The following is a 13,142-nucleotide window of genomic DNA, read 5'->3' as shown; positions in this document are numbered from 1 at the left end:
GGGATGTGATAGGTCACAGTGGGGAAAGAAGAAGAGGGAATAAAATTACTGGAAGCTGGGATCTTCCATCCAGGTTGAAGGCTACCTGGACAGAATATGAGCTGTTGCTCCTCCAACCTGAGAGGGGCCTCATTGTGGCAGAAGAGGAAGCCATGGACTGACATGACAGAACAGGAGTGGGGATAAGAGTTGAAAAGCTGGCTAGTGGGAAGTCCACTTTTTGCAGATGGAGCCAAGGTGCTCAATAAAGCATTCCCCCAAACTACGCCAAGTCTCACCAAAGTAGAGGAGGCCACATTGGGAGTACCGAATACAGAAGATGGCCCTAACAGTTCTGCAGTATTGCCTCACCTGGAGGGACTGTTTGGTGCTCTCAATGGAGGTGAGGGAGGAGGTGAATGGGCAGGTGTGGCATTTCTGCCACTTTCAGGGATATGTGCCAGGACGGAGATTAGTGTGGAGAGATGACTGGATGAGGGAATAACAGAGGGAGCAATTCCAGTGGAAAGTGGAAAGTTGGGGGGGGGGGTCGGGTAAAGATATATTTGGTGGTAGGGTCCCACTGAAGATGGCGGAAGTTGCAGAGAATAATGTGCTGGATGTGGAGGCTTATGGGGTAGTAGGTGATGATAAGAGGAACTCTATCCCTGTTAAGGCCATGCGAAGATGGGGCAGGTGTGGATGTCAGGTAAACGGAGGAGATGCAGGTGAGGGCAGCATCAATGGTAGAAGAAGGGGAAACATTCCTTGAGGAAAGAGGACATAAACAAAAACTCTGATGCCCTGGAAAGAAAAGCTTCATCCTGGGAACAGATGTGGCAGAGAAAAAGGGACTGAGAAAAGGGAAGGGTATTTTTACAGGACACAGGATGGGAAAGGGTATAGTCAATGTAGTCATGGGAATCAGTGGGTTATAAAAGATAATGGTAGATAGTTTGTCTCCAGTGATGGAGACAGAGAAATCGAGAAAGGGAAGGGAGGTGACATAAATGGACCAAGTGAATTCAAGGACATGGCGGAAGTTGGAGACAAAGTTAATGAAATTGACAAGCTCACTATGGGTGCAGGAAGCAGCACTGATGCAGTCATCATTGTAACACAGAAGAGTTGAGGAGCATTACCAGGGAAAGCTTGGAACGTGGACTGCCAGCAAAAAGGCAGGGAGAGTTGGGGCTCATATCCTTGTAGCCCATGTCTATGCCTTGAGCTTGGAGAAAGTGGGAGGAGCCAACAGAGAAATCGTTTAGGGTAAGGACCAATTCCACCAGATGGAGGATGGTGGTGATGGACAGAACTGGTCAGATCTGTTGTCAAGCAAGAAGTGAAGAGCTCTATGGCCTTCTTGATGGGGGATAGATGTGCACAGGGACGGGACATTCTTGGTGAAAATGTGGCAATCAGAGTCAGGGAATTGAAAATTAATCACGGAGTTAGAGAACACTACAGCACAGAAAGAGGCAATTTGGACCATCTAGTCCCTTCCGAAACAATAATCTGCCAACCATAGCAGCCAGACCATAGTCCTCCATTCCTCTCCCATCCATGTACATAATCAATTCTCTCAAATGTTGAAATCAACCACACATCCACCATTTGTGCTGGCAGCTTGTTCCACACTCTCACAACCCTCTGCGTGAAGAAGTTCTCCTTAAAACATTTTACCTTTCACCCTCAACACATGACCTCTAGTTTAGTCTCGTTCAACCTCAGTAGAAAAAAGCCTGCTTACTTTTACCCCTCATAATACCTCTTTCAAATCTCCCCTCAATCCTCTACATTCTAGGGAATAAACCTATTCAACCTTTCTTTACAACTCGGATCCTCAAGCCCTGGTATGCTTGTAAATTTTCTCAATACTTTTTCAATCTTATGGATATCTTTCCTGTAGGTAAGTGACCAAACTGGACACAACACTCCAAATTGGGCTTCACCAGCATCTAATTCAATTTCTGCATTACATCCCATCTCTCGTACTCAATACTGTGATTTATGAAAGCCATATGCCAAAAGTTTTCTTTACAAATCTATCTAGCTGTTACAGCACTTTTAATGAATTATAGTCATATTCCCAGATCTCTTTGTTTTACTGCACTCAGTACCTTACTGTTTACTGTAAGAGCTTTTCTGGTTGGTCATCCCAAAGTGCAACATTTCACACATGTCTACATTAAATTCCATCTGCCATTTTTCAGCCTATTTTTCTAGCTGGTCTGGATTCCTGCAGCAAGCTTTGATAGATTTTTTTACTGTCCACAACTACCCCCCCCCCCATCCCCCAATCAGTCTTGGTGTCATTCGTAAATTTGCTGATCAAGTTTAACACATTATCATCCAGATCAGTGAAACAGATGACAAACAATAATGGACCCATCTTCAATCCCTGTAACACACCACCAGTCACAGACTTCCAGTCTAAGAGGCAACCATCCACAACCAATCTCTCGTTTCTTCCATGAAGCTTAATGTCTAATCTAATTTACTACCTTATCTTCAATGCGAAGTGACTGAACTCTCTTGGCTAACTTCTCATGTGCGACCTTGTCAAGTGCCTTGCTAAAGTCCATGTAAATAACATCCAGTGACTTTCTTTCATTAACATTCCTGGTAACTTACTCGAAAAGCTCTATAAAACTGGTTAGACATGCCTTACCACGCACAAAGCCATGCTGATTATCTCTAATCAGTCTTTGTTTAACGAAATATTTATATGTCCGATCCCTTAGAATACTTTCCAATAACTTTCCCACTACTGATGTCACATTCACTGGCCTATAATTTCCTGGCTTATTCTTGGAGCCTTCCTTAAACAACAGAACAACATTAGCTCTCCTCCAATCCTCCAGCACCTCACCTGTGGTGAAGGATGTTTTAAATATCTCTGCTAGGGCCTCTGCAACTTCAGCACTATCCTCCCACAGGGTCCAGGAGAACACCTTGTCGGGCCCTGGTGATTTATCCACCCTAATTTGTTTTAAGACACCCAATACCTCCTCCTCTGTAATCTGTATGGTGTCCGCCACCTCGCTGCTGCATTGCCTCACATCTATAGACTCTCTGTCCGTCTCAATAGACATTAGACAATAGGTGCAGGAATAGGCTAATCAGCCCTTCGAGCCAGTACTGCCATTCACTGTGATCATGGCTGATCATCCACAATCAGTACCCCATTCCTGCCTTCTCCCCATATCCCTTGACTCCACTATATTTAAGAGCTCTAGCTAACTCTTTCTTGAAAGCATCCAGAGAATTGGCCTCCACTGCCTTCTGAGACAGAGCATTCCATAGATCCACAACTCTCTGGGTGAAAAAGTTTTTCCTCAACTCCATTCTAAATGGCCTACCCCTCATTCTTAAACTGTGGCCTCTTGTTCTGGACTCCCCCCAACATCGGAAACATATTTTCTGCCTCGAGCGTGACCAATCCCTTAATAATCTTATATGTTTCAATCAGATCCCCTCTCATCCTTCTAAATTCCAGTGTATACAAGCCCAGTCGCTCCAATCTTTCAACATATGACAGTCTCGCCATCCTCGTGAACCTACACTGCACTCCCTCAATAGCAAGAATGTTCTTCCTCAAATTTGGAGACCAAAATGAACACCAGGGTCCTGTACAACTACAGAAGGACCTCTTTGCTCCTATACTCAACTCCCATTGTTATGAAGGCTAACATGCCATTAGCTTTCTTCACTGCCTGCTGTACCTGCATGCTTACCTTCAGTGACTGATGTACAAGAACACCTAGATCTCGTTGTACTTCCCCTTTTCCTAACTTGACAGCATTCAGATAGTAATCTGTCTTCCTGTTCTTGCCACCAAAGAGGATATCCTCACATTTATCCACATTAAACTGCATCTGCCATGCATCTGCCCACGCACCCAACCTGTCCAAGTCACCCTGCATTCTCATAACATCCTCCTGACATTTCACACTGCCACCCAGCTTTGTGTCATCAGCAAATTTGCTAATGTTACTTTTAATCCCTTCATCTAAATCATTAATGTATATTGTAAATAGCTGCGGTCCCGGCACCAAGCCTTGCAGTATCCCACTAGTCACTGCCTGCCATTCTGAAAAGGACGCATTAATCCCTACTCTTTGTTTCCTGTCTGCCAACCAATTTTCTATCCATATCAGTACCCTACCCCCAATACCATGTGCTCTAATTTTGCCCACTAATCTCCTGTGTGGGACCTTATCAAAGGCTTTCTGAAAGTCCAGCTACGCTACATCCACTTTCCCTTGTCCATTTTCATAATTACTTCCCCAAAAAATTCCAGAAGATTAATCAAGCATGAATTCCGCTTCGTAAATCCATGCTGACTTGGACCGATCCTGTTATTGCTATCCAAATGTGCCGCTATTTCATCTTTTATAATAGCATCTCCCCCACCACTGATGTCAGGCTAACTGATCTATAGTTCCCTGTTTTCTCTCTCCCTCCTTTCTTAAAAAGTGGGATAACATTAGCTACCCTCCAATCCTCAGGAACTGATCCTGAATCTATAGAACATTGGAAAATGATTACCAATGCATCCACAAATTCTAGAGCCACCTCCTTAAGTACCCTGGGAAGCAGACCATCAGGTCCTGGGGATTTATCAGCCTTCAGTCCCATCAGTCTACCCAACACCATTTTCTGCCTAATGTGAATTTACTTCAGTTCCTCCATTACCCTAGGTCCTCTGGCCACTATTACATCTGGGAGATTGTCTGTGTCTTCCCTCGTGAAAACAGATCCAAAGTACCTGTTCAACTCATCTGCCATTTCCTCATTCCTATAATAAATTCACCCGTTTCTGCCTTCAAAGGCCCAACTTTGGTCTTAACTAATTTTTTCCTCTTCACATACCCAAAGAAGCTTTTACTATCCTCCTTTATATTCTTGGCTAACTTACCTTCATACCTTATCTTTTCTCCCTGTATTGCCTTTTTAATTATCTTCTGTTGCTCTTGAAAAGTTTCCCAATCCTCTGGCTTCTCACTCATCTTTGCGATGTTATACTTATTCTCTTTTATTTTCATACTGTCCTTGACTTCCCTTGTCAGCCATGGTCGCCCCCTACCCCATCTTAGAATCTTTCTTCCTCTTTGGAATGAACTGATCCTGCACCTTCTGTATTATTCCCAGAAATACCTTCCATTGTTGTTCCACTGTCATCCCTGCTTCCAGTCAACTTTGGCTAGTTCCTCCCTCATGGCTCCATAGTCCCCTTTGTTCAACTGTAATACTGACACTTCTGATTTTCCCTCCTCCCTCTCAAATTGTAGATTAAAATTTATCATAGTCTCCCAAGTAAATACAAATGCAAAAAAAAAAAATCGATTTAGGATCTCTCCCATCCCTTACGGGTCCACACATAGATTACCAGTCTGATCTCTCAGAGGACCAATTTTGTCCCTTGCTATCCTTTTACTCTTAACATATCAGTAGAATCACTTAGGATTCTCCTTTACCTTATCTGCTAGAACAACCTCTTGTCTTCTTTTAGCTCTCCTGATTGCCTTCTTAAGTGTTATCTTGCATTTCTTATACTCCTCAAGTCTCTCATTTGTTCCTACCTGCCTGTACCTGCTGTGCACCTGCTTTTTTTTCTTAACCAGGCCCTCAATGTCTCTCCAAAACCAAGCTTCCCTAAGCCTGTTACCCTTTCTTCTCCTCTCCTATGAACCAAAGCCTCAACTCCCCACTCCAACATAGGCCCATTCACACATCGCTGCTCCACTTAAACCTAACTTAAGTGCCTAATTATGTGCAATCCGATGTCTCCTTGGAAACTCTGACACACAAAATGTGCTGACAGCTCCCGCACACTTCTTTTAAACTCTCTCTCTACACAATCTGGTGTTTCCTCTGGACTGTGACAAGCAAAATGGGCCAACTGCTGCTGCTTGCTTCTTTTAAACTCTCTGTCTCTCCCTTATGCAATCTGGTGCCTCCTTGGGACTATGGCGCACAAAATAAGCTGACTGTTTTCTTTCACTTCTTTCACTCTCTCTCCCTCTATGCAATCTGGTGTTTCCTTGCAAATGTGGCACGCAAAATGCCATAGGTGTTGAGGAGATCGAGAGCATGTGAAGCGGTATGGATGTAGGTGGGAAGGGACTAAACCAAGGGGGTACGTGGACACAAGTTAGGTGGGGCAGCAGCTGACAGAAACAATGGGCCTATCCTGGCATTCAGGTTGGTCAGGTGAAAATGAGCAGTGCAGGCTAAGGGAACTTTGAGGTTGGTAGCAGTGGATGAGAGATCACCAGAGATGATAAGTTCCAAGACAATATCCTGATGGTCCTGCGTGGGTTCCTTTTTAAGATGTAAGTAAGAGGAGGTGTCTGAGATTTGCTGCTGGCCTCAGTAAGGTAGAGGTCACTCCACCACACTACAACACCCTCTTTGTCTGCTGGTTTGATGGTGAGGCTGGGTCTGGAGCCAGATCTGGTAATATTAATGTATGTGCTAATCATAAGTAAAATGTTACATTTTCCATGCTATAGGAGGAAATTTATTGTGCAGTCATCATGGACCCCTTCATCTGTGACTGGAATATATTAAATTGTCAGTTCTCCAAATTCATTGATTTGAACCATTGGGAGAGTGGTAATACTGTTAGAGGAACAATCAGACTGAGCTTTGGACCCTGTGAGCAAGGAATAGGTAAGGTGTTAAATGACATGAGGAGTGTCCATGTGCAGCACAGCATTGCCATGTGTTGACAGTAACGCATCATAAGACATAGGAGCAGAATTAGGGCATCTGGCCCATTGAGTCTGCTCCGCCATTTAATCATGGCTAATCCTTTTTTTTTAATCTCCTTCTCAACTCCAGTTCCCAACCTTCTCCCCATAACCTTTGATGCCATGTCCAATCAATCTCTGCCTTAAATACACCCAATGACCTCGCCTTCACAGCTGCATGTGGCAACAAATTCCACAAATTCACCACCCTTTGGCTAAAGAAATTTCTCTACATCTCTGTTTTGAAAGAGTGTCCCTCTGAGGCTCTGCCCTCTTTGTCCTTGACTCTCCCACCATGGGAAACATCCTTCCCATATCTACTCTGTCTAGGCCTTTCAACATCTGAAAGTTTCCAATAATCCCCCCTCATCCTTCTGAATTCCAGCAAGTACAGACCCAGAGCCAAACGTTCCTCATATGATAATCCTTTCGTTCCTGGAATCAACTTGTGAACCTCCTCTAGACCCTCTCCAAGGGCAGCACATCTTTTCTAAGATGAGGGCCCCAAAACTGTTCACAATACTCAAGGTGAGGCCTCACCAGTCCCTTATCAATTGACTCTAACATCTTCCCAACCACTAAGGTCAGGCTAACTGGTCTATAATTTTCTTTCTGCTGCCTTCCTCCTTTCTTGAAGAGTGAAGTGACATTTGAAATTTTCCACTCCTCTGGCACCATGTCAGATTCCAGTAATTTTTGAAAGATCATTTCTAATGCTACCACCATCTCTAACACTACCTCTTTCAGAACCCCAGTTTCTCTGGTCCTGGTGATTTATGTACAGTATCTTTAGGCCTTTTAGCTTTTTGAGCACCTCTCTCTTGTAACAGTGACTACACCCACTTCTCTTCCTTCACACACTACAACATCAAGCATCCTGCTAGTGTGTTCCACAGTGAAGACTGACACAAAATACTCATTTAACTCATTAGCCTTGTCCCTCATTATTATTTCTCCTGCCTCATTTTCTAGTGGTCCTATATCCACTTTCATTTCTCTTTTATTTTTAACATACTTGAAAAAACATTTATTATCCTGTTTGATATTATTTGCCAGCTTGCTTTCATATTTCATCTTTTCTTTTCTAATGAGTTTTTAGTTGCTCTCTGTAGGTTTTAAAAAAACTCCCCACTCCTCTGTCTTCCCATTAAGTTTTGCTTTGTTGTATACCCTTTCTTTTCTTTTTGCTTTACAATGGCTTTGACTTCCCTTGCACTATTTTACTATTTGAGTAATTCTTCATTTTTGGAATACACATGTCCTGTACCTTCCTCATTTTTCCCAGAAATTCACACCATTGCTGCTCTGCTAACATCCCTGCCAATTTACATTGGCCAACTCCTTCTCATACCACTGTAATCTCCCTTACTCCACTGAAATATTGCTACATCAGACTTTACTTTCTCCCTATCAAATTTCAAGTTGAACACAATCATATTGTGATCACTGGATCCAAAAGGTTATTGTACCTTAAGCTTCCTAATTGCCTGTAGTTCATTACATAACACCCAATCCATTATAGCTGATCCCCTAATAGGCTCAATGACAAATTGCTCTAAAAAGCTATCTCTTTGGCATTCAACAAACTCACTCTTTTAAGATCCTCTACCAACCTGATTTTCCCAATTGACCTGCATGTTAAAATCTCCCATGACTACTGTAACTTTGCTCTTTTGACTCATCTTTTCTATTTCCTGTTGTAACCTGTGGTCCACCTCCAGCCTCTTTTGGGAGGCCTGTATATCTGCCATCAATATCCATTTATCCTTGCAGTTTCTTAACTCAACTCACAAGGATTCAACATCTTCTGATCCTATGTCACGTCTTTCTACTGACTTGATGCTATTCTTTACCAGCAGAGCCACACCACCCCCTCTGCCTACCTTCCTATCCGTCTGATATAACATGTAATCTTGGACATTCAGCTCCCACCTACAACCATCCTTCAGCCGCGATTTAATGGTGGCCACAACATCATAACCCATATTTGGTCACCAAGTACAAGGACTTCCCAAGAATGACTCTGGAGTGATGTGGATAAAGAAGGGTAGTGAGAAGTAGGGAGAGATTGGGGTGTACAAACAACCTTCTGTGTAGTTGTCCCCACAACAAGGGTTGAGTGGAGTAGGCTAGAGGGATATTAGAGAAGTTGTGGTATTGAGATGTGAAAGGATGGGAGAAAAGGAGGACTGGAGAGAGGTGGAGGGGTGGGGAATGGACGGCTTGACAGTTTCTGGGCTGAATGACGTATGTGTTGGAGAGTGGAAGAGCTGAGAATGGGGGGGGGATGTAAATTGTATGATTGAATTCTTTTTTTGTCCTTGCTTAAAATCTGGTGTGGCTGCCATGTGGAGGAGATCATGGTGGGGGAGATCCATGCAGAGGAGATCATGACGGGGAGATCCATGTGGAGGAGATCATGGTCGGGGAGATCCATGTGGAGGAGATCATGGTGTGGCTGCCATGTGGAGGAGATCATGGTGGGGGAGATCCATGTGGAGGAGATCATGGTGGGGGAGATCCATGTGGAGGAGATCATGGTGTGGCTGCCATGTGGAGGAGATCATGGTGGGGGAGATCCATGTGGAGGACATCATGGTGGGGGAGATTCATGTGGAGGAGATCATGGTGGGAGAGATCCACGTGGAGGAGATCATGGTGGGGGAGATCCATGTGGAGGAGATCATGGTGGGGGAGATCCATGTGGAGGAGATCATGGTGGGGGAGATCCACGTGGAGAAGATCATGGTGGGGAGATCCATGTGGAGGAGATCATGGTGTGGCTGCCATGTGGAGGAGATCATGGTGGGGGAGATCCATGTGGAGGAGATCATGGTGGGGGAGATCCACGTGGAGAAGATCATGGTGGGGAGATCCATGTGGAGGAGATCATGGTGTGGCTGCCATGTGGAGGAGATCATGGTGGGGGAGATCCATGTGGAGGAGATCATGGTGGGGGAGATCCATGTGGAGGAGATCATGGTGTGGCTGCCATGTGGAGGAGATCATGGTGGGGGAGATCCATGTGGAGGAGATCATGGTGGGGGAGATCCACGTGGAGGAGATCATGGTGGGGGAGATCCATGTGGAGGAGATCATGGTGGGGGAGATCCACGTGGAGGAGATCATGGTGGGGGAGATCCATGTGGAGGAGATCATGGTGTGGCTGCCATGTGGAGGAGGTCATGGTGGGGGAGATCCATGTGGAGGAGGCTTCCTTGGCATCACCTGCTGCACCTTCAAGCAAGTCACATATATAGTGGGGGTCAGGCTGTTGTGGGGAACACCACACAGGATGTCCAGATTCCTCACTGCTAGAGAAGGAACTTCTCAATGCCCATCTCACTGAATTTTTGCTGCCTCCTCCTCCACTACAAGGGATGATAACTGGTTGATTGTATTATTATTCACTGTTGAACTCGCATCTCTGTTTACACAGTGAAATGTTTGGCCCATCTCTCATTCCCTGAAGAAAGATGTGGTGCAGTCACGGCTGCTCATTTCAAGGTCTGGGGTAGATCCGGCCATTTATGGGATTGTGACAATCCTGTGGCTGGCTCAGCTACTGCACCCAAAGGGTCTTTATTTTTGAGCAAAGTCCTTTGCGATTAGTAATAGCTGCCCATCCGAAGAGACTTATGTGACCAGCTGTCTTCATGCTCTTCCTAAGCAACATATACAAGAAGCTGGAGGAACTCAGCAGATCAGGCAACATCCATGGAAGTGAACAAACAGGCAATATTTTGAGACAGACCCTTCTTCAGTTCCGGAAAGGAAGGGGGAAGATGCCAGAATGGGGCGAGGGGAAGGACGATAGCTAGAAGGTGATAGATGAAGCCAGGTGGGTGGAAAAGGTAAAGGGCTAGAGAGGAAGGAATCTGATAGAGAGGAAGGTGGGCCATAGGAGAAGGGGGAAGAAGGATGGGCACCGGGGAGGTAATAGACGGGCGAGAAAAGTGAAGAGGTCAGAGCGGGGAAAAGAAGAAGAGGGGATGTGGGTGGAATTTTTTTAATCAGAAGGAGAAATCGATGTTCATGCCATCAGGTTGGAGGCTAACCAAGTGGAATATAAGGTGTTGCTCCTCCACCCTGAGGGCGGCCACTTTGTGGCACAGGAGAGGGCCATGGACGGACATGTCAGAACAGAAATGGGAATTGGAATTAAAATGTTTGGTCACCAGGAAGTCCCACCTTTGGTGGATGGAGCGCAGGGACTATTTCATTGAGCACCTGTGAAATGGGATGGTGGGTTTATACTGGGAGGCCTGAAAACAGAGATGGAAGCCAAGAAAGCAGTAAAGACAAGTTCCCAGGGAGGAAACGTAGCTGTGGTTGCACATGGTCAAAGGGTTGGAGAGAATCTGACATTGCAGAAGGGGAGCAGTGAGAGAGGGTCTCACTGATCTCCCGTTGAAGAGAAGATTTAACCTTCTTCAGGGTAGGCATCCTTCAAAGAGACTTTGCAGTGGAGCAGCAAATCATAAACACAAAAAGTTCTGCAGATGCTGGAAATCCAAAGTAACATGCACAACATCCTGGACGAACTCAATAGCTCAAGCAGCATCCTAAACAAACAGTAAACATTTCAGGGTGAGAACCATCCTCACGTCCTCATACCCTTCCCCTCCTCTCCTTCCCCTTTCCACTCCTCCCTCCTTTCCCATCATTACCCCCTTCCTCTTCCTTCCCCACTTCTTTCACACTGTAGGATGCTTCTCAGCCCTGAGAACATCCCAGGTGACAGACTGCTTTGCTGACCATGCTAGAGTATAACTGCAGGGAGTTAGGTCTGGATTCCCATCTACCACATCTAGCTGAGATGTACAAGTCTCACTAACTGATCGGGAGAAGGAAGTGATAACACGAGAGGGAGGAGGGATTAATGCTTAAACTATGCATCTAAATGGATAGGCTACATATCACCTGTTAATGTGCTGAACAATTCAACATAATTCTCAAAGAAGATCACAGTTCCAGAAGTGGATTGAAAATATTCCTGTGCAGATACAGCAAAGTTTTGGAGTCAAGCAGAACTTCAGTTTCACTCTTCACATCAGTGCACACACAGTTGGGTCAGGGAGAGGTAACCAGCAATCACTGCATTGTGTGTCGATACAGCATCTGTGTGTAGGTGTGCAGGATGTCTGCAGACAGGTACCAGAGAGGCTGGAGATGGATGGAATATATAAGAATATTGGAACAGGAGTTGGTCATCAGGCCACTCAAGAAACCTTTGCCATCAATATGACTCAGACTGGTCCATGTTGGTCTTAACTCATTTTTTGTGCCAGTTCCCCATAATTCCCGGATCACTGAAATGTTTATCTATCACCACCTTAAGTATATCTAATGATTTGACCTCCACTGTCTCAGGAGCAGAGAATTCCCGAGAATCACCACATTCTAAAAAAAGAAATTTCTATACTCTTGGTATTAAATGATTTGATTTTCAAGCATGTCCTTTGTTTGTGACTCTCCCACTGATGGAACCATCTCAGCATCCTGAGAATCTTATATGTTTGAATAAAGTCATCCCTCATTCTTCTAAACTCCAAGGAATTACAGACCCTAACTGTCCAGCCACTCCTGAAAGGACAACATTCTAATCCCATGAATTTGCCTGGTAATTCTCCACAGGACTGCACCCAATACTACTATATCTTATTTTTTTAGGTAAGGGGACTAAATCTATGGTCAGTATTCCAGGTGTAGCCTCTCCAACATCCAGTACAAATGTAAGAAAACTTACTTGTTCTTCAATTCCTACTTCTTTGCTTAAAAGCCAATATGTTGTTAACTTAATTAACTACTTGTTGGACCTGCTTGCTAACTTTCTGTGATTCATGTTCCAAATAATAATCTGTCTTTTGCTTTCTCTTGCCAAATAAGGCCAAATAAGGCCTTCTGCCAGTCAGCCAATCATCTATCCATGCTGGCATCTTTCCTGTAATACCATGTGCTCTTATCTTGTTAAGCAACCTCCTGTGTGGTACCTTGTCAAAGGCCTTCTGAAAGTCCAAGTAAACAACCTCCACTGACTCTCCATTGTCTATTCTTCCTGATATTTTCTCAAAGAATTTCAACAGATTTGTCAGGCAAAATTTCCCCTTAAGGAAACCATGCTGATTTTGGTCTACTTTATCATCATTCTTAATAATGGACTCCAACATCTTCCCAGCCACTGAATTCAGGCTAACTTGCCTGTAATTTCCTTTCTTCTGCCTTCCTCTCTTCTTAAAGAGTGGAGTGACATATGCAATTTTTCAGTCCTCCAGAACCATCCCAGAATCCAGTGATCCTTGAAAGATCATTTCTAATGCCTCTGCAATCTCTTCAGCAACCTCTTTCAGAACCCTGGTTGTAGTCCATCTGGTCTAGGTGACTTTTCTATCTTCAGATCTTTCA

The sequence above is a fragment of the Hypanus sabinus genome, chromosome 13 (genome assembly GCF_030144855.1).
Source record: "Hypanus sabinus isolate sHypSab1 chromosome 13, sHypSab1.hap1, whole genome shotgun sequence".
Taxonomy (NCBI): Eukaryota; Metazoa; Chordata; class Chondrichthyes; order Myliobatiformes; family Dasyatidae; genus Hypanus; species Hypanus sabinus.
The sequence above is the reverse complement of the archived record's forward strand: the minus strand, read 5'-3'. Positions refer to the sequence as shown.